Consider the following 19317-nt stretch of genomic DNA (forward strand, 5'->3'; position numbering starts at 1 on the left):
TCAGGAGACTCCGCGGGTAAGGCACCCCGGTGCTGGAGAGGACCAGAAGGGCAGATTAGTCTTCAGTCCAACTCCCAACAATGGTCAGTAGCAGCTGTGAATGAAGTAAAAAAATCTAGCAGTTGTTCAGTCCCACACTGCAAGCAGGCGAAGGAGAGATGTGCCACTAGGGCACATTTATCCACTAGGGCACAATAGATCAATCCTCTGGGCAGTTCACTGAAGAACACAAGTCAAAAATAAGTACAGAAAAAGATATTCAGCACCCCACACCTAGAGGCATTGTTGCTTTGGCTCTGTGTTCCATGTGTATCAGTAGAAGGCAGAGAAGAGAGAGGCTAGTCTGTACTCAGCACACTGACTTGTAAACATTCTGTACCTAATTATTGGTACCCTGACATTCCTTGAAAAAAAATGTCCTTCTGACCCAGACTGGGTTCCAGTGTGGGGAGTGAGCCCAAGACAGACAACCCCCATGTGGGCCCACTTTAGTTGCCGGAATCAGGAGTGAGTACAAGATGACTATCAGTATAGCCCCACGGAACCCAGACAGGGAGCTGACCTGGGATGACCACCAGTTTGGTGCTGTGCTGACCTGGGGGAGCAGACTATGCCAGAGGTGAAGTCAGAGGAGTAGATCTGGTCCTGCAGATCTAAACTACAGGGTCTCCATGGCACAAGGTAACAGAATTATGTGGGGAAGGACATCGGGAGGTCCCAGTGAGAATAAAGTTAATTTTGTGGTAGAAGACAGAAGCTTGAGGGCACACACAGAATTTAGAAAGTGTATAAATATAACTAACAGGCAGTGGACAACCCTCTGGCATTGGTTCACCTTGCCACTTTCTTTGCTAGCCTTTGTTGAGTTTTGCTGACCCTGGTCTGCTCTGGCAATGCTCTCTCTGGCACTGGTTTGCTTTGCCTTCTTTACTGATCATTACTTGTCATGACTTAGTAGAGAGAAATACACCAAAGAACTTATTGTGATATTTTGGTGGCTCCTTGCCACTTCCTTGGACTTGGGCAGATTTGCAGAGCCTCAAGGTTTCTTCTGAATCAAACTGCCATTGCTGATTCAAGAATGGTGCTTGGCAGTACATCCAGCTGCCACTATGATTTGTGTAAACTGAACTGTTGATATCCTGACAACAACAACTGGAATCCCATCAAAGAACTATTTCTAAAGAGGTCTACACCATACTTTTCCCTATTAACCATTCCTTTCCACTAGCTCTGATGGATAGTGGACTAGAAGGGAGGTCAAAGTGTTTCAGAACCCATATAAAGTAGGCTTTGAAAAATCTAAGCCTACTGTACAGAGACAATGGTTATCCATCTTTTCTTGCTTAACCAGTAAGCATAGGTAGTTGCTTTTGAAAAAAAAAAAAACAACTCATTGATTTTAAAAGGCTACCTTTCCCCATGACTGCCATTTCTTAATTACATTTATAAAGTAATTGGCTTACATGACAATACATTCCCTGTTTTCACTCTAGTTTTTTTTTTACAGTGCATATTCAATTTACATTTTTACTAGTGAATATTTTATTTATGTATTTAAAGGAATTCACTATGATATTTCAGTGTATGAATGTGGACTTTGACCATATTCATTCCCTCTACTTCTTTCTTATTTATCTTTTCATATCTTAGGAGAGCCCTGTTTACTTAAAATCATCACCATTAACTTTATAATATATTTTTTAAACTTGAAAAAATATTTATTCATTTACATGCGTGCTCTGTCTGCATGTATACCTGCTGCCAGAAGAGGGCATCAGAACCCTTACATCGGTGGTGATGAACCACCATGTGTTTGCTGAGAATTGAACTCAGGACCTCTGGAAGAACAGTCAGTGGCATCTCACTAGTCTATTATATATTTTTTAATTTAGTACTATTTTAATAAAATTATTAGATATTTTCTTTGTGGGACCACACATCTATAAAATCTTTTCAGGCAAGCATTAAGTAGGCAAAATATTAAGAATATCTAAGGTACTGGCTTTATATTATTAAATTTCTGGATTCATCATTGTTTCTACCATGCATAAAATTTATAGCCTATTTGAAAACAGTGTTTTCTCGACAAGGATATTCAACTTTGAATACAAGGGATATTGTGAAGGGACAGACACAGGAACAACTAATAATATCATAACATCTGTTGAGGGCAAAAGTAAAGAGAAAAATAACATTGTGTGCATTATTTGATAAAATAGAAAATAGCAGATCTTTTGTTGCCATTTCCATAAAAGTATTTTTATTGGAAATCTAAAAATCCATTTGGAAAATATTCCAACAAATCCTCCTCATATTAGGGAAACTCTTTCACTTTTATCAATTTTTTAAAAATTGATGCATGTGTTCCATATTTATATACTTTCTATTTTTGTGTCTCTCAACTCAAATCCATGACCTCTTTTTCTTTAACTGTTTTTGCTACATGGTACAAGATTGTATATTCTAGGAAATTCTAATCATAACTCTTGACCATATGGTTTTCTAGACAAGATCTGAATGATGACAACCCAGGTTGCTGTGGCAGCATGGTCAGGAGAACTCTCACAAGAGCAGTACAAGAAATGTTAGAGGCAATTAATGACCATTAAAGAGGAAAATTGAGTGTTCTCTATGGATGAACCCTGTAATGGGATATCTAATACCAGGTGGTCAGCCAGCCCATAAAATATTTTCATATGGAAACACTAAATGGACTCACCCATTTGTATGTATACATCTATTTGTTTTTTTTTATATATATATAAAATGTTAACTAAAAAAGGAAATTCCTTTTTGAAAAGAAATAAGCTTTCCCAGGGCCTACCACGCAGGTGTGAGAACTGTACATGTGGAAACCTCACTGGAGGTGGGTTACATTTAAGTGTTACAAAGAAGAATAAGAGAGGACAAGACAAGTCCCTTGTTCATGCCCATATTGCTCTCTTGACAGCCCTGAATGTCAGCCCAGAATTCTGGCTCCACAGCTCTTGGAAATATGCTGTGATAGCAGTCTTTATCTCCAAGGGTTTGTATGCCAACAATAGCAGAGGATTCCAAATCAGTCAGTTTATGGTGATAATAGATAAAATTCGTTTTTGATGGTCCAACACATTCTGAGAATAAAGACATTATCTGGGCAATTTGGGAAATCTGCTTTCCATGAACTAGGTACCCTCCCTCCCTCCCTCTTTCCCTCCTTCCCTCCTTCCCTCCTTCCCTCCATCTCTCCCTCCCTCCCCCGAAAAAGGGCTGACTGGGCAATCTTTTATGTTTTTAGCTATTTATCTGTACTTCAGAACTTACTCGGCCATACTGTAGGATCTTTAAACCTCGTTTTCTCTACTATATTGCCAATATTCAATTTTCTCTCATGTATAAACAAATTCCCTTCTTCCTAGAACCTAAACAACTGTGCAATTGACACACCTGGAATTCTGGATAACCTTGGAATACAAATGGGGACACGAACCTCCTCCACTGGGAAAACTGAAGCTCACTGTGTTGTGTGCTCACTGCAAACTCAAGTTGGACTGTCTTTCTACCCGAAATGATGACTTTATTCTTTCCTGTATTGCATGTAGGTAGGAGAAAGGGGCCTTCCATGTCTTTCTACCTGAAATGATGACTTTATTCTTTCCTGTATTGCATGTAGGTAGGAGAAAGGGGCCTTCCATGTTTTTAATCCCCGTTGATGTTGGGGGCACAAAGGACTCTGGGTGAGGCAGCTGTGGTGCATTATATTTGAACAGCAAAGGCTTCTGGGTGAGGCAGTTGGTGTGCATTATATTCGAGCGCAAAGGCTTCTGGGTAAGGCAGTTAACAAACTTTGCCGTTGCTCCTGCGCAAAGGCCTCTGGTTGAAGCCGTTGGTGGGCAGTGCTGCTGCCTGTTTTTGGACTCCTTTGGACGCCAGGGCTGTAAACTCAAGCGGGTTGTCGTTTCAAATGAAAAGTGGGTAAATGTAGTAAATGTCTAAAATTTTAGCCGTCTAAAAGTTTAGACGTTTAACTAAAGTATCTGATATCTACCTAATAGAAATATTTACTGCAGGAGAACGTTACTGTGTTTTTTTTTTTTTTTTCACCTTTATATGAGCTTCTTGGCTACAAGCGTTGGTTTCTTAAACCAGGTGTAGTACACAGTGCAGCACCATTTAATTTCCTTACTTGAGTTGTAAAGTAGTTAAGAGCATAGCCTGCCCATTACATTTTTGTACATATCTGAAGCAGGTTACTCCATTTAAAGACACCTTCTTTATGATGGAAGGATATGCCAGCAATTAATGGCGGAAAGTTTTCAGAGGAGGGAGGGGAAGTAAGATTTCTAGGACTGCTGTAACAAACTTGAGTTAAGGTAAATATTTATTTATTTATTTATTTATTTATTTATTTATTTATTTATTTATTTATGAGACAGGGTTTCTCTGTGTAGCCCTGGCTGTCCTGGAACTCACTTTGTAGACCAGGCTGGCCTAGAACTCTGAAATCCGTCTGCCTCTGCCTCCCAAGTGCTAGGATTAAAGGCATGCACCACCACTGCCCTGCTAAGGTAAACAAATTGCCTCACACACTGGTGTCTAGGAGTGTAAAAGCAAGGTTTTGTCCGGGCTGGGTGCTCTGGAAGGTCTTAGCTTATGTTAGCTTCAGATGTTGGTTTGCAATACTAGGTGTCTCTTGGCTTTTGGATCACCATCACTACACTGTCTGCCTGTTTTTCCATTAAACTATGTGCTTTACTTTGTAAATGAAATCCACGGGATTAGAGCCCACTCTAATCTCATGAATTCAACTTGGTTACATCTTGAAAGATTCTTAGCATGGTTGAATCTAAACTGTGCCCCATAGACTTGTGTTTTGAATTCTTGTTTGGTCTTCTCTCAAGCTTTGCTATTTGGGGAGAATTTGGAAGTTTCTGGACAATGGAAGGTGGGTCTTACTGGTTTTGACCCATGAAAATATCTTAGATTCTCTCTGCTTCTTTGACCCCTGCAGTGTGTGTGAATAGTGCTGTGTCCTCCACTCTGCTGCCACTATGTCCTTGTGCTCAAGCTCACAGGGTCAAGCAAATATAAACACTGGTACAGTTTGTCAAAATAATTAAGTCATCTCTTCCATTACGTTTATCAGAAATCTGTCACAACTATGCAAAATAACTAATACACCCTTAGTTCTAACATTGTTGCCTTAACAGGTTCTGTAGTTAGAACTTAACACATAATTTTAGGAGCAAGGAATTCAATCTACTGAAACATACAATCATAATAGCAGTTGCCATAAAAATTACCTTTGACCAAGGAGAATGTCAATTGGTAAAGTGCTCTTGGTTGTGAGAATGAAGACCTTATTCTTGATACCCTGCACCTATGTAGACTAGGTAAGTAGTTTTGCTGATTATCCTGGCCCTGGGGAGAGGGAGACCATCTTCCCTAGAGCTCACTGGCTTGCCAGTCTACCTAAGTTGGTGATTCCCAAGTGGCAGTGAGAGAGTCTGCCACGAAGGACAGGGTAGAAAACCATAGGGTGAGTGGCTCCTGAAGCGTTTGATATTTGGTTTCTGTGCATGCAATATCCCTCCTGCTTCCAATATCTTCATTTTAACTGTCTTGCTATCCTGTTCACTTCTCTTGGTTTTTCTTGGGGGGGGGTTGGTTGGAGGAGGAAAGGGTTTATTCAGCTTACACTTCCACATTACTGTTCATTATAGAAGGAAGTCAGGATAGGAACTCACACAGGGTGGGAACTTGGAGGCAGGAGTGGATGCAGAGCCATGGAGGAATGTTGCTTACTGGCTTGCTTAACCCTGCTTTGCTTGCCTTTTTTTTTCCTTCAGTCTCAAATCTATGGTGTTTTTATTTCAAATACAATTTATTTTTTTAACTATCTTGTGTAGACTTTTTTTTTTTACCATTTGTTTTTTTTGTTAGACATTTTCTTCATTTATAGTTTAAATGCTATCCCTGAAGCCCCCCTCCCTTCCCCTCTCCTCCTGCTCCCCAACCCACCCACTCCCACTTTCTGGCCCTGGCAATCCTCTGTATTGGGGCATAATGACCTTTGCAGTACCAAGGGCTTCTCCTCTCACTGATGGCCAACTAGGCCATCCTCTGCTACATATGCAGCTAGAGACACAGTTCTGGGGGTCCTGGTTAGTTCATATTGTTGTTCCTCCTATAGGGTTGACCATTTTTTTCCATTTTTTATTAGGTATTTAGCTCATTTACATTTCCAATGCTATACCAAAAGTCCCCCATACCCACCCATCCCCACTCCCCTACCCACCCACTCCCCCTTTTTGGCCCTGGCATTCCCCTGTACCGGGGCACACAAAGTCTGCGTGTCCAATGGGCCTCTCTTTCCAGTGATGGCCGACTAGGCCATCTTTTGATACATATGCAGCTAGAGTCAAGAGCTCCGGGGTACTGGTTAGTTCATAATGTTGTTCCACCTATAGGGTTGCAGATCCCTTTAGCTCCTTGGGTTCTTTCTCTAGCTCCTCCATTGGGAGCCTTGTGATCCATCCATTAGCTGACTGTGAGCATCCACTTCTGTGTTTGCTAGGCCCCGGCATAGTCTCACAAGAGATAGATACATCTGGGTCCTTTTGATAAAATCATCCTAGGGAATGCAATGGTGCCAGCGTTTGGATGCTGATTATGGGGTGGATCCCTGGATATGGCAGTCTCTACATGGTCCATCCTTTCATCTCAGCTCCAAACTTTGTCTCTGTAACTCCTTCCATGGGTGTTTTGTTCCCAATTCTAAGGAGGGGCATAGTGTCCACGCTTCAGTCATCATTCTTCTTGAGTTTCATGTGTTTAGCAAATTGTACCTTATATCTTGGGAATCCTAGGTTTGGGGCTAATATCCACTTATCAGTGAGTACATATTGTGTGAGTTCCTTTGTGAATGTGTTACCTCACTCAGGATGATGCCCTCCAGGTCCATCCATTTGGCTAGGAATTTCATAAATTCATTCTTTTTAATAGCTGAGTAGTACTCCATTGTGTAGATGTACCACATTTTCTGTATCCATTCCTCTGTTGAGGGGCATCTGAGTTCTTTCCAGCTTCTGGCTATTATAAATAAGGCTGCTATGAACATAGTGGAGCATGTGTCCTTCTTACCAGTTGGGGCATCTTCTGGATATATGCCCAGGAGAGGTATTGCTGGATCCTCCGGTAGTACTATGTCCAATTTTCTGAGGAACCGCCAGACTGATTTCCAGAGTGGTTGTACAAGCCTGCAATCCCACCAACAATGGAGGAGTGTTCCTCTTTCTCCAAGTCCACGCCAGCATCTGCTGTCACCTGAATTTTTGATCTTAGCCATTCTGACTGGTGTGAGGTGGAATCTCAGAGTTGTTTTAATTTGCATTTCCCTGATGATTAAGGATGTTGAACATTTTTTCAGGTGCTTCTCTGCCATTCGGTATTCCTCAGGTGAGAATTCTTTGTTCAGTTGTGAGCCCCATTTTTTTTTCCATTTTTTATTAGGTATTTAACTCATTTACATTTCCAATGCTATACCAAAAGTCCCCCATATCCACCCACCCCCACTCCCCTGCCCACCCACTCCCCCTTTTTGGCCCTGGTATTCCCCTGTACTGGGGCATATAAAGTTTGCAAGTCCAATGGGCCTCTCTTTCCAGTGATGGCCGACTAGGCCATCTTTTGATATATATGCAGCTAGAGTCAAGAGCTCCGGGGTACTGGTTAGCTCATAATGTTGTTCCACCTATAGGGTTGCAGATCCCTTTAGCTCCTTGGGTTCTTTCTCTAGCTCCTCCATTGGGAGCCCTATGATCCATCCATTAGCTGACTGTGAGCATCCACTTCTGTGTTTGCTGGGCCCCGGCATAGTCTCACAAGAGACAGCTACATCTGCGTCCTTTCAATAAAATCTTGCTAGTGTATGCAATGGTGTCAGCGTTTGGATGCTGATTATGGGGTGGATCCCTGGCTATGGCAGTCTCTACATGGTCCATCCTTTCATCTCAGCTCCAAACTCCGTCTCTGTAACTCCTTCCATGGGTGTTTTGTTCCCAAATCTAAGGAGGGGCATAGTGTCCACACTTCAGTCTTCATTCTCCTTGAGTTTCATGTGTTTAGCAAATTATATCTTATATCTTGGGTATCCTAGGTTTGGGGGTAATATCCACTTATCAGTGAATACATATTGTGTGAGTTTCTTTGTGAATGTGTTACCTCACTCAGGATGATGCCCTCCAGGTCCATCCATTTGGTGAGCCCCATTTTTTAATGGGGTTGTTCGATTTTCTGAAGTCCACCTTCTTGAGTTCTTTATATATGTTGGATATTAGTTCCCTATCTGATTTAGGATAGGTAAAGATCCTTTCCCAATCTGTTGGTGGTCTTTTTGTCTTATTGACGGTGTCTTTTGCCTTGCAGAAACTTTGGAGTTTCATTAGGTCCCATTTGTCAATTCTCGATCTTACAGCACAAGCCATTGCTGTTCTGTTCAGGAATTTTTCCCCTGTGCCCATATCTTCAAGGCTTTTCCCCACTTTCTCCTCTATAAGTTTCAGTGTCTCTGGTTTTATGTGAAGTTCCTTGATCCACTTAGATTTGACCATAGTACAAGGAGATAAGTATGGATCGATTCGCATTCTTCTACACGATAACATCCAGTTGTGCCAGCACCAATTGTTGAAAATGCTGTCTTTCTTCCACTGGATGGTTTTAGCTCCCTTGTCGAAGATCAAGTGACCATAGGTGTGTGGGTTCATTTCTGGGTCTTCAATTCTATTCCATTGTTCTACTTGTCTGTCTCTATACCAGTACCATGCAGTTTTTATCACAATTGCTCTGTAGTAAAGCTTTAGGTCAGGCATGGTGATTCCACCAGAGGTTCTTTTATCCTTGAGAAGAGTTTTTGCTATCCTAGGTATTTGTTATTCCAGATGAATTTGCAAATTGCTCCTTCTAATTCGTTGAAGAATTGAGTTGGAATTTTGATGGGGATTGCATTGAATCTGTAGATTGCTTTTGGCAAGATAGCCATTTTTTACAATGTTGATCCTGCCAATCCATGACCATGGGAAATCTTTCCATCTTCTGAAATCTTTAATTTCTTTCTTCAGAGATTTGAAGTTTTTATCATACAGATCTTTCACTTCCTTAGTTAGAGTCACGCCAAGATATTTTATATTACTTGTGACTATTGAGAAGGGTGTTGTTTCCCTAATTTCTTTCTCAGCCTGTTTATTCTTTGTATAGAGAAAGGCCATTGACTTGTTTGAGTTTATTTTATATCCAGCTACTTCACCGAAGCTGTTTATCAGGTTTAGGAGTTCTCTGGTAGAATTTTTAGGGTCACTTATATATTCTATCATATCATCTGCAAAAAGTGATATTTTGACTTCCTCTTTTCCAATTTGTATCCCCTTGATCTCCTTTTGTTGTCGAATTGCTCTGGCTAATACTTCAAGTACTATGTTGAAAAGGTAGGGAGAAAGTGGGCAGCCTTGTCTAGTCCCTGATTTTAGTGGGACTACTTCCAGCTTCTCTCCATTTACTTTGATGTTGGCTACTGGTTTGCTGTAGATTGCTTTTATCATGTTTAGGTATGGGCCTTGAATTCCTGATCTTTCCAAAACTTTTATCATGAATGGGTGTTGGATCTTGTCAAATGCTTTTTCTGCATCTAACGAGATGATCATGTGGTTTTTGTCTTTGAGTTTGTTTATATAATGGATTACATTGATGGATTTTCTTATATTAAACCATCCCTGCGCTCCTGGAATAAAACCTACTTGGTCAGGATGGATGATTGCTTTAATATGTTCTTGGATTCGGTTAGCAAGAATTTTATTGAGGATTTTTGCATCGATATTCATAAGAGAAATTGGTCTGAAGTTCTCTATCTTTGTTGGGTCTTTCTGTGGTTTAGGTATCAGAGTAATAGTGGCTTCATAAAATGAGTTGGGTAGAGTACCTTCTACTTCTATTTTGTGAAATAGTTTGTGCAGAACTGGAATTAGATCTTCTTTGAAGGTCTGATAGAACTCTGCACTAAACCCGTCTGGTCCTGGGCTTTTTTTGGCTTGGAGACTATTAATAACTGCTTCTATTTCTTTAGGTGATATGGGACTGTTTAGATGGTCAACTTGATCCTGACTCAACTTTGGTACCTGGTATCTGTCCAGAAATTTGTCCATTTCGTCCAGGTTTTCCAGTTTTGTTGAGTATAACCTTTTGTAGAAGGATCTGATGCTGTTTTGGATTTCTTCAGGATCTGTTGTTATGTCTCCCTTTTCAGTTCTGATTTTGTTAATTAGGATTTTGTCCCTGTTCCCTTTAGTGAGTCTAGCTAAGGGTTTATCTATCTTGTTGATTTTCTCAAAGAACCAACTCCTCGTTTGGTTAATTCTTTGAATAGTTCTTCTTGTTTCCACTTGGTTGATTTCACCCCTGAGTTTGATTATTTCCTGCCGTCTACTCCTCTTGGGTGAATTTGCTTCCTTTTTTTCTAGAGCTTTTAGATGTGTTGTCAAGCTGCTAGTATGTGCTCTCTCCCGTTTCTTCTTGGAGGCACTCAGATCTATGAGTTTCCCTCTTAGAAATGCTTTCATTGTGTCCCAAAGTTTTGGGTACATTGTGGCTTCATTTTCATTAAACTCTAAAAAGTCTTTAATTTCTTTCTTTATTCCTTCCTTGACCAAGGTATCATTGAGAAGAGTGTTGTTCAGTTTCCACGTGAATGTTGGCTTTCCATTATTTATGTTGTTATTGAAGATCAGTCTTAGGCCATGAAGGTCTGATAGGATACATGGGACAATTTCAATATTTTTGTATCTGTTGAGGCCTGTTTTGTGACCAATTATATGGTCAATTTTGGAGAAGGTCCCGTGAGGTGCTGAGAAGAAGGTATATCCTTTTGTTTTAGGATAAAATGTTCTGTAGATATCTGTCAGGTCCATTTGTTTCATAACTTCTGTTAGTTTCACTGTGTCCCTGTTTAGTTTCTGTTTCCACGATCTGTCCCTTGATGAAAGTGGTGTGTTGAAGTCTCCCACTATTATTGTGTGAGGTGCAATGTGTGCTTTGAGCTTTACTAAAATGTCTTTAATGAATGTGGCTGCCCTTGCATTTGGAGCATAGATATTCAGAATTGAGAATTCCTCTTGGTGGATTTTACCTTTGATGAGTATGAAGTGTCCCTCCTTGTCTTTTTTGATAACTTTGGGTTGGAAGTCGATTTTATCCGATATTAGAATGGCTACTCCAGCTTGTTTCTTCAGACCATTTGCTTGGAAAATTGTTTTCCAGCCTTTCACTCTGAGGTAGTGTCTGTCTCTTTCCCTGAGATGGGTTTCCTGTAAGCAGCAGAATGTTGGGTCCTGTTTGTGTATCCAGTCTGTTAGTCTATGTCTTTTTATTGAGGAATTGAGTCCATTGATATTAAGAGATATTAAGGAAAAGTAATTGTTGCTTCCTTTTATTTTTGTTGTTAGAGTTGGCATTCTGTTCTTGTGGCTGTCTTCTTTTTGGTTTGTTGAGGGATTACTTTCTTGTTTGTTCTAGGGCGTGATTTCCTTCCTTGTATTGCTTCTTTTCTGTTATTATCCTTTGAAGGGCTGGATTCGTGGAAAGATATTGTGAGAATTTGGTTTTGTCGTGGAATACTTTGGTTTCTCCATCTATGGTAATTGAGAGTTTGGCCGGGTATAGTAGCCTGGGCTGGCATTTGTGTTCTCTTCGTGTCTGTATAACATCTGTCCAGGCTCTTCTGGCTTTCATAGTCTCTGGTGAAAAGTCTGGTGTAATTCTGATAGGCCTTCCTTTATATGTTACTTGACCTTTCTCCCTTACTGCTTTTAATATTCTATCTTTATTTAGTGCATTTGTTGTTCTGATTATTATGTGTCGGAGGAATTTCTTTTCTGGTCCAGTCTATTTGGAGTTCTGTAGGCTTCTTGTATGATCATGGGCATCTCTTTATGTTTGGGAAGTTTTCTTCAATTATTTTGTTGAAGATATTAGCTGGCCCTTTAAGTTGAAAATCTTCATTCTCATCAATTCCTATTATCTGTAGGTTTGGTCTTCTCATTGTGTCCTGGATTTTCTGGATGTTTTGTGTTAGGATCCTTTTGCATTTTGTATTTTCTTTGACTGTTGTGTCGATGTTCTCTATGGAGTCTTCTGCACCTGAGATTCTCTCTTCCATTTCTTGTATTCTGTTGCTGATGCTCGCATCTATGGTTCCAGATCTCTTTCCTAGGGTTTCTATCTCCAGTGTTGCCTCGCTTTGGGTTTTCTTTACTGTGTCTACTTCCCTTTTTAGTTCTAGTATGGTTTTGTTCATTCCATTACCTGTTTGGATTTGTTTTCCTGTTTTTCTTTAAGGACTTCTACCTGTTTGGCTGTGTTTTCCTGCTTTTCTTTAAGGGCCTGTAACTCTTTAGCAGTGCTCTCCTGTAATTCTTTAAGTGACTTATGAAAGTCCTTCTTGATGTCCTCTATCATCATCATGAAAAATGTTTTTAAATCTGGGTCTAGATTTTCGGTTGTGTTGGGGTGCCCAGGACTAGGTGGGGTGGGAGTGCTGCGTTCTTATGATGGTGAGTGGTCTTGATTTCTGTTAGTAGGATTCTTACTTTTGCCTTTCGCCATCTGGTAATCTCTGAAGCTAGCTGTTATAGTTGTCTCTGTTAAGAGCTTGTACTTCAGGTGACTCTGTTAGCCTCTATAAGCAGACCTGGGAGGGTAGCACTCTCCTTGGTTTCAGTGGGTAGAGTATTCTCTGCAGGAAAGCTGTCTTCTTGCAGGGAAGGTACCCAGATATCTGGTGTTCGAACCGGACTCCTGGCAGAAGTTGTGTTCCACTCACCAGAGGTCTTAGGATCCCGTGGGGAGTCCTGTGTGGGCCCTTGCGGGTGTCAGGCAACTCTGCTGGCCAGGAAGCCCGGGGCTCGAGTCGGGTTGACCATTTTTTAAAGTATAAGATACACCTAACATCCAGTCCATCATCTTGGACAATTAAATAGAACACTCTGTTATATATCGTAAAATAAAAGACTTATAACTCCATATGTTATGTCCTGATTTTGCTTGTATACTATGAGAACTATATTCTCAAATACATTTTCTCAGTGTTAAATAGCCTGGGTTGGCGATGATACTATAAGTAGTCTTTCTTTCTTTTTCTCTTTCTTTCTTTCTTCCTTTCTTCCTTCCTTTCTTTCTTTCTTTCTTTCTTTCTTTCTTTCTTTCTTTCTTTCTTTCTTCCTTCTTTCCTTCCTTCCTTCCTTCCTTTCTTTCTTTCTTTCTTTCTCTCTCTCTGTCTGTTTTTTTTTTTTTTTGTTTTTGTTTTTGTTTTTTGAGACAGGGTTTCTCTGTTAAGGCCTGGCTGTCCTGGAACTCACTTTGTAGACCAGGCCGGCCTCGAACTCAGAAATCTGCCTGCCTCTGCCTCCCGAGTGCTGGGATTAAAGGTGTATGCCACCTCGCCCAGCAATATGTAGTCTTTCAACACCATCAGAAAATCGAGCAACATTATCTGAAAATATAGAAAGCCTAACACAGCTTCCAGAACTAAGACAAGTTGTACAGACAGCTGCCTACCTATACAGCTCCAGTCAGTGAGGAAATTGGAGTATCATTCTTCAGCCTTCTGGCCCAGGGTCATCTGACAGTCCTTTGAAAAACAGGAATTGTTAAGGACTACCTTATTCTGTCTCAGCAGAACTAAGCTGTCCTAACCTGTAAATTGTGTCCTCTCAAGAATGGTATAGATCTGCAGGAATGATAGGCAATTTCTGCCCAGTGGAAACCTAGCCACAATGTACTACCTTACCTGGAGGTAGAGATGCTCAATATCTTCTTTGAATCCTGAAAGGGGGACTTCTAGGAGCAGATAGGTTTCATCAACAAAAGAATAAATAACATTATATGTCATATTCTGTGGATTTTTGATGTTTTTGAAAACCAACTGTCTATATCAATTAATATGGACTGTTGTCTGTTAACTACTCTTAGCTAGCTCTAATTAAGTTGTCTGAAAACACCCTAACAATAAACTTAGAACCCTGAATTGGCTATTTGGCCCTTAACTCGCCGGCTTAAACATCTCAGATCAGTTTGTAATGACATTATAGAAGGGCTGGGTGGAAGCCTTGTACTTTTAAAGTTTTTGTATCAGTAGAAGAAATTTATACCAATGCTAACCTTGATTCTGTATCAACATAAATTCTATACCAAAATATGAAATTATGACTTCAATTTAGTAACTATTGTAAAGATTTCTAGCAAATGCAATTATTATTACACAATCAATTGTAGCTATTTCTTCACTGTTTTAATTATGACCATTTCAACATTCCCCAGGAAGACAACTAGATTAACCACCTCTAGACCCCAAAGTCCAGAAAACTGGGGCAAAGACTCTTCATAACTTCTCCAAGCTGAATATGGGTGATGGGATATATTTGAAGTGGGGAAGTGTAGGGAAATTGGGGGAGCTGGTTGGCCTTAAAAAGACCACACCAATGATTGTTTTAGTGTCTGGTGTCTGTATCCTGACTGGATCTGGCTAAAAGTTCAAGAGATCAGAAGTTGAAAGCAGGTCAGTTCAACATCCCTGCCAATGAGAGTCACTAAGGCTGTATATTCTGTAATATACAAATCTCAAAACAAAGTTTTAATATTATCAAGATATCTTTTTGTTTGACTCTCTTGAATCTAGACCTTTAGGGGTCTCCCTTCATCATATCTGATCCATATGATTCTGGAAGGTGTATACACACTAATCGCCTTATCTAAAAACACAAAGACAAAACCTTTCTCCCCAATCAGCATATCCTTGGGCCAGTAACCAGAAAAATCTTAATTTTGACCTCTCTCCCAGAAGACTAATATACCACAAAATTCAAAATCACATCCAGTGGAAATTAAAACAGTCTAAAACAAATGAAGTAAACTAAAATACTGTATGTGCCTATTCTTAGGCTTTTTCTATTTTGTCATGCTAGGAAATTAACCTAAAATTCCCATGGAGTCCATGTTCAAAGAATGAGTTATCCTGCAGGACTTCAAATCTTCCCTAAACAATTGTTTTCATACAATTTCCCTGCTATCCTAAAAACATTTTGCTTAGTGTAAAAACCTATTTCAGGACTTTTTCCTAATCTTTCATGTCAGGATAATCAACCCAAAATTCCAGTAGAGCCCACGTCCAAAGAATATGAGTTAATTATCCTGCAGACCTTATTTTACCATCTTTAAAACAATTAATTCACACTTCCATCTGCCCCTGCTTATAAGCAGGGAGCTTGTCAAACCAGGATTTTAACCAAAGTTCCCATGGATCCCACATTAGAAAGAATATGAGTATCCTGTAAGACTTGTTAGAGCATTATACCATCTTTAAGGCAATTAATTCAATTTTTCACTAGTATCTGCCTATAAGAAGCAAGTAAAGTACTTTTTACTGTTTAAGCTCTCTGCCTAGAGCAGCCATCCTGTTATACTCTCTATGTCTCATCACCTGTTTGGATGTGTTTTCCTGTTTTTCTTTAAGGACTTCTACCTGTTTGTGTTTTCCTGCTTTTCTTTAAGGGCCTGTAACTCTTTAGCAGTGCTCTCCTGTAATTCTTTAAGTGACTTATGAAAGTCCTTCTTGATGTCCTCTATCATCATCATGAAAAATGTTTTTAAATCTGGGTCTAGATTTTTGGTTGTGTTGGGGTGCCCAGGACTAGGTGGGGTGGGAGTGCTGCATTCTGATGATGGTGAGTGGTCTTGATTTCTGTTAGTAGGATTCTTACTTTTGCCTTTCACCATCTGGTAATCTCTGAAGCTAGCTGTTATAGTTGTCTCTGGTAAGAGCTTGTTCCTCAGGTGACTCTGTTAGCCTCTATAAGCAGACCTGGGAGGCTAGCTCTCTCCTTAATTTCAGTGGGCAGAGTATTCTCTGCAGGCAAGCTCTCTTCTAGCAGGGAAGGTACCCAGATATCTGGTGTTCGAACCTGCCTCCTGGCAGAAGTTGTGTTCCACTCACCAGAGGTCTTAGGATGCCGTGGGGAATTCTGTGTGGGCCCTTGAGGGTATCAGGCGACTCCGCTGGCAAGGCACCCCAGTGCTGGAGTAGAGTGGAAGGGAATTGTGCCCCAGGTCAGGCCCAGGTAGTCTGCTTCCCTATTTACCACAGTCTCAGGTTCCGTGCGATTGGATTGGGGCAGACTCAGCAGGTTTTAAAACACACTAAAAGTTTATTGTAATAAGACAATACTCTATGTATTCAGAGTTGTTTATGTCCTATATTTTTTTTCCAGGTTCTTGTGTATCACACACTTGATAACACTTCTGCCTAAGAAATTAAACTCCCAGCTCTCTGTGGACATCCCCAATGGCTAATCTTCAATTGAACATATAATACCTAAAAGAAGAAATCAGTCAGCTTTCAATATCTCGGACTTTTTTGACAGATCTCCATATTTCACTTCTGTAGGTAATGGTTGTTGTCACTGCTTTAGAGGGGACCCAGTATAAAGAGTACCCCTCACCTCACACACAATATCTCTCAGCTATCTATGTCTTGTATGTCTGGCTCTTTCAGATGACAGTATTTCTTGAGACATCTTACTGGAGAAGTGGTGCCCATACCTAAGAGACTGAGGGGGCAGTACCACCAATTGACTCTCCTTGCACCGTATACTGTGCAGTGGAGGTAGGGGCTTGAGAAGCCCCTTGCCATGGTCACTAGATGCCACCAGGAGAGGGAAGAACTGTCCAGAGTGAGGAAGTTCTCTAAATTCCACATATAGTCTTCTCCAACAAAAAAGGGTCAGGGTAAGGGGATGGGTGACCTGGGATCAGAACATGGTTTTCTTCTCTTGTTGATCCCAGTCCATCTGGCTGATGGAATTTTCTGTGCTCTTCTAGCTCTGGCCCTACTTCTCTGCCAATCAGCAGGAGCCTCTTCCACCAAGGAGATCTGAAAACAAGAGGTTTTGGTAAGACTATAACACGTGTATTCAATCATGCCTTCCCCATGGCTTAAGCACGGGAGCATCATCTGTGTGGCCCTATGGCATCTGGTGTGTTAAGGCTTGAAGGATATCTCCTGCACCAAGCAGATGAAGCTGGCCTCAGGCTTTGTGCCTTGTTGAGTGTGGTCCCAGGAGTTCTTTGGTAACTTCAACACAGGATCTTATAGGCAGCAAAGACACCAGACTTCTTCAGCCTGCTGCATGGGGACAAAAAACCATAGTAACAACAACATACTTGCAGGATATCACAAAGAAAACAGCATGGGTCTTTGTGTGAGATACATGAGAAAGGCAGGGTATACAAGAGAGTGTCGCTAAAGAGGGGTATGATGCTGGCCCTTAAGTCCCTGAGTTTTTGTAGGTGGTGGAAAGTGGCAGGTGACCATTAACCACCCAATGGAAAGCCCTCACTGTCAGACCAGAGGATCTCTGTTGTTTTTCCATCCACAGGTTCTTATTCATGATCATGTTTGAAACCAGATCCAGATATGAATTCAACTGTCAAACACTCCAGACTTCTCCTTGACTCCACTCAGAGGACAGGTGGTGCACCTCACCTTTCATGTGGTCAGATGTCCTACGACAAAATGTTCACCATGGCATGGCCAATGGCTCCGATGAAGCAGTAGAAGAGGTGGTTAGTGTTTTCAAATGATTGTGGATACAAGAGAAAACTAATTTGAAGGACACCTAAAGTCACATGAAATATGCAAGTACTTTGTTTAGCATGGAGGTTCTCTGGAAAATTCACTAGCTTGAACTGTACATAAGTACATCTCAAAGTGTGTGTGTGCCTGTGTGTCCCTCCAAAATAGTTTTGATATTGAGAAGTGTGCATCCATATGAGGTTGCAAAGCAACAAGCAAACTCAACAATAATAGTTCCAGTGCTGGGGTGAGTTGTGAAGGTGTCTGAATCTTGGTGGTTAGGAGCAAGCTGTCCAGCAAGTCAGGATGGTTTTGAGAGCTGCACCAAAAGCAATGGACTCACCTGTTCCTGTCCACTCTCTTCCCTTATGAGCACAAGATGGACACGCTCTTTGCTCTGTTTCTGACTCCAGCTGGTCAGCTGTCATCATCTTGGACACAATCACAAGGAGTTCAGGAACTCTGGGGTCTTACTCTGCTTCAAGTATCTACTGTCTCTTCTAATGGCTCATGGGTACATTTGGAGACAGGCAGCTGGCCATCTTACCATGCCTGGAAGTTCCTCTAAGGCCCGTCTTCCTGATGGTGACCTGCATGCAGTGGTACCTTCATTCCAGGATTTCTGAGTTACATGGAGCTCCTCACTTGGCTGGAACATTTGTGACACTACCAGCCATCATGAAACAACCTAGAGCACAGAGAGGGGAGTCATGAGATCAGACCTGTCTCCTAGACTCCTTGCTGGGTCCTCATGCCCCAGAGGACTTGAGAAGGCTATTACACCCCAATACACACACTGCTCCTGTGCAGATAGGGGAATAGTTTGCCTTTACTTACAACCTGTGATGTAGATATGGCTTCCCACAGGGGCCAAGCCCTGTGAGAATCCTACCTGATTCTCGCCTGAGCCTGTCTTCATCCTCAACAAGCTGCTATCTACTCTCTGATTCCATCATCCAGGAAGTACAGTGCCTCCAAGTACACTTAAAACAAATACAAGAAAGGGGTTTTCAGTACAAACTTGCAGGACTTATGGCTGGCTCTGCTGGCCCTGTGATGGCTTGAGCTCTAAGGCTGATTCCTCCTGAGTGCTCCACTGATCCCTTCACCCACCCTCCCTCAGCATCCTGGCACAGCCTCCAGACACATTCCTCTTCTCTCTACACATAGTTAACTAACTCAGGAAGGATACTGTGGGATTGGACTTCTGGTGAAATAATATATTATCACCATGCCCTAAAATGTATATATTCATAATATCTTTATTTCAAAGCATGTCATTTAATCCAGGAAACAGTTCAAAGTGCTAAAGTATTTGCTGCTAAGCCTGGAGACCCTAATCCATTCCCCAGAACAGACACGGTGTAAAGAAAGGACTGACTTCTGCAAGTTAACCTCCTTGCACATACCATTGATAAGTATTTTTTTTCCTTTAAAGTGAGCGATATCTCTTTCTCAAAGATCCTCGATGGAAAAGTGCACTGTAGCCTGTGCTCATGCCTCTCACCATGGAAGCCCCCACTGCCTTTTTAACTCATAGCCAGGATATTGTTGTTAGCTACACATGCTCTATTTTGGATTGGCAAACAGCAATATAAAATCAGAGGTCTTTTATAACCCAGTTCTTCAGGGTTTTCCACAGCTGCCTTGAAGAGGGGGCC

The 19317-nt window shown here is 41.1% G+C and overlaps 1 long non-coding RNA gene and 1 other non-coding gene across 3 annotated transcripts; both read left to right on the top strand.

Annotated features, from left to right (window-relative positions):
• Positions 1-266: 266 nt before the first annotated feature.
• Positions 267-402, top strand: Gm22517. Its single transcript, XR_003954238.1, has one exon. It is a non-coding gene; the product is annotated as a small nucleolar RNA SNORA17 (small nucleolar RNA).
• A 3475-nt stretch (positions 403-3877) lies between these two features.
• Gm30478 (predicted gene, 30478) lies at positions 3878-18910 on the top strand. Of its 2 annotated transcripts, none has more exons than NR_168335.1 (4): positions 3878-3953; positions 16293-16468; positions 16903-16973; positions 17460-18910. It is a non-coding gene; the product is annotated as a predicted gene, 30478 (long non-coding RNA). The 2 variants fall into 2 exon arrangements; NR_168336.1 differs by having other exon boundaries at positions 16293-16464.
• The last annotated feature ends 407 nt before the right edge of the window (positions 18911-19317 follow it).

This window comes from Mus musculus, chromosome 2 (assembly GCF_000001635.26).
Source record: "Mus musculus strain C57BL/6J chromosome 2, GRCm38.p6 C57BL/6J".
NCBI lineage: Eukaryota > Metazoa > Chordata > Mammalia > Rodentia > Muridae > Mus > Mus musculus.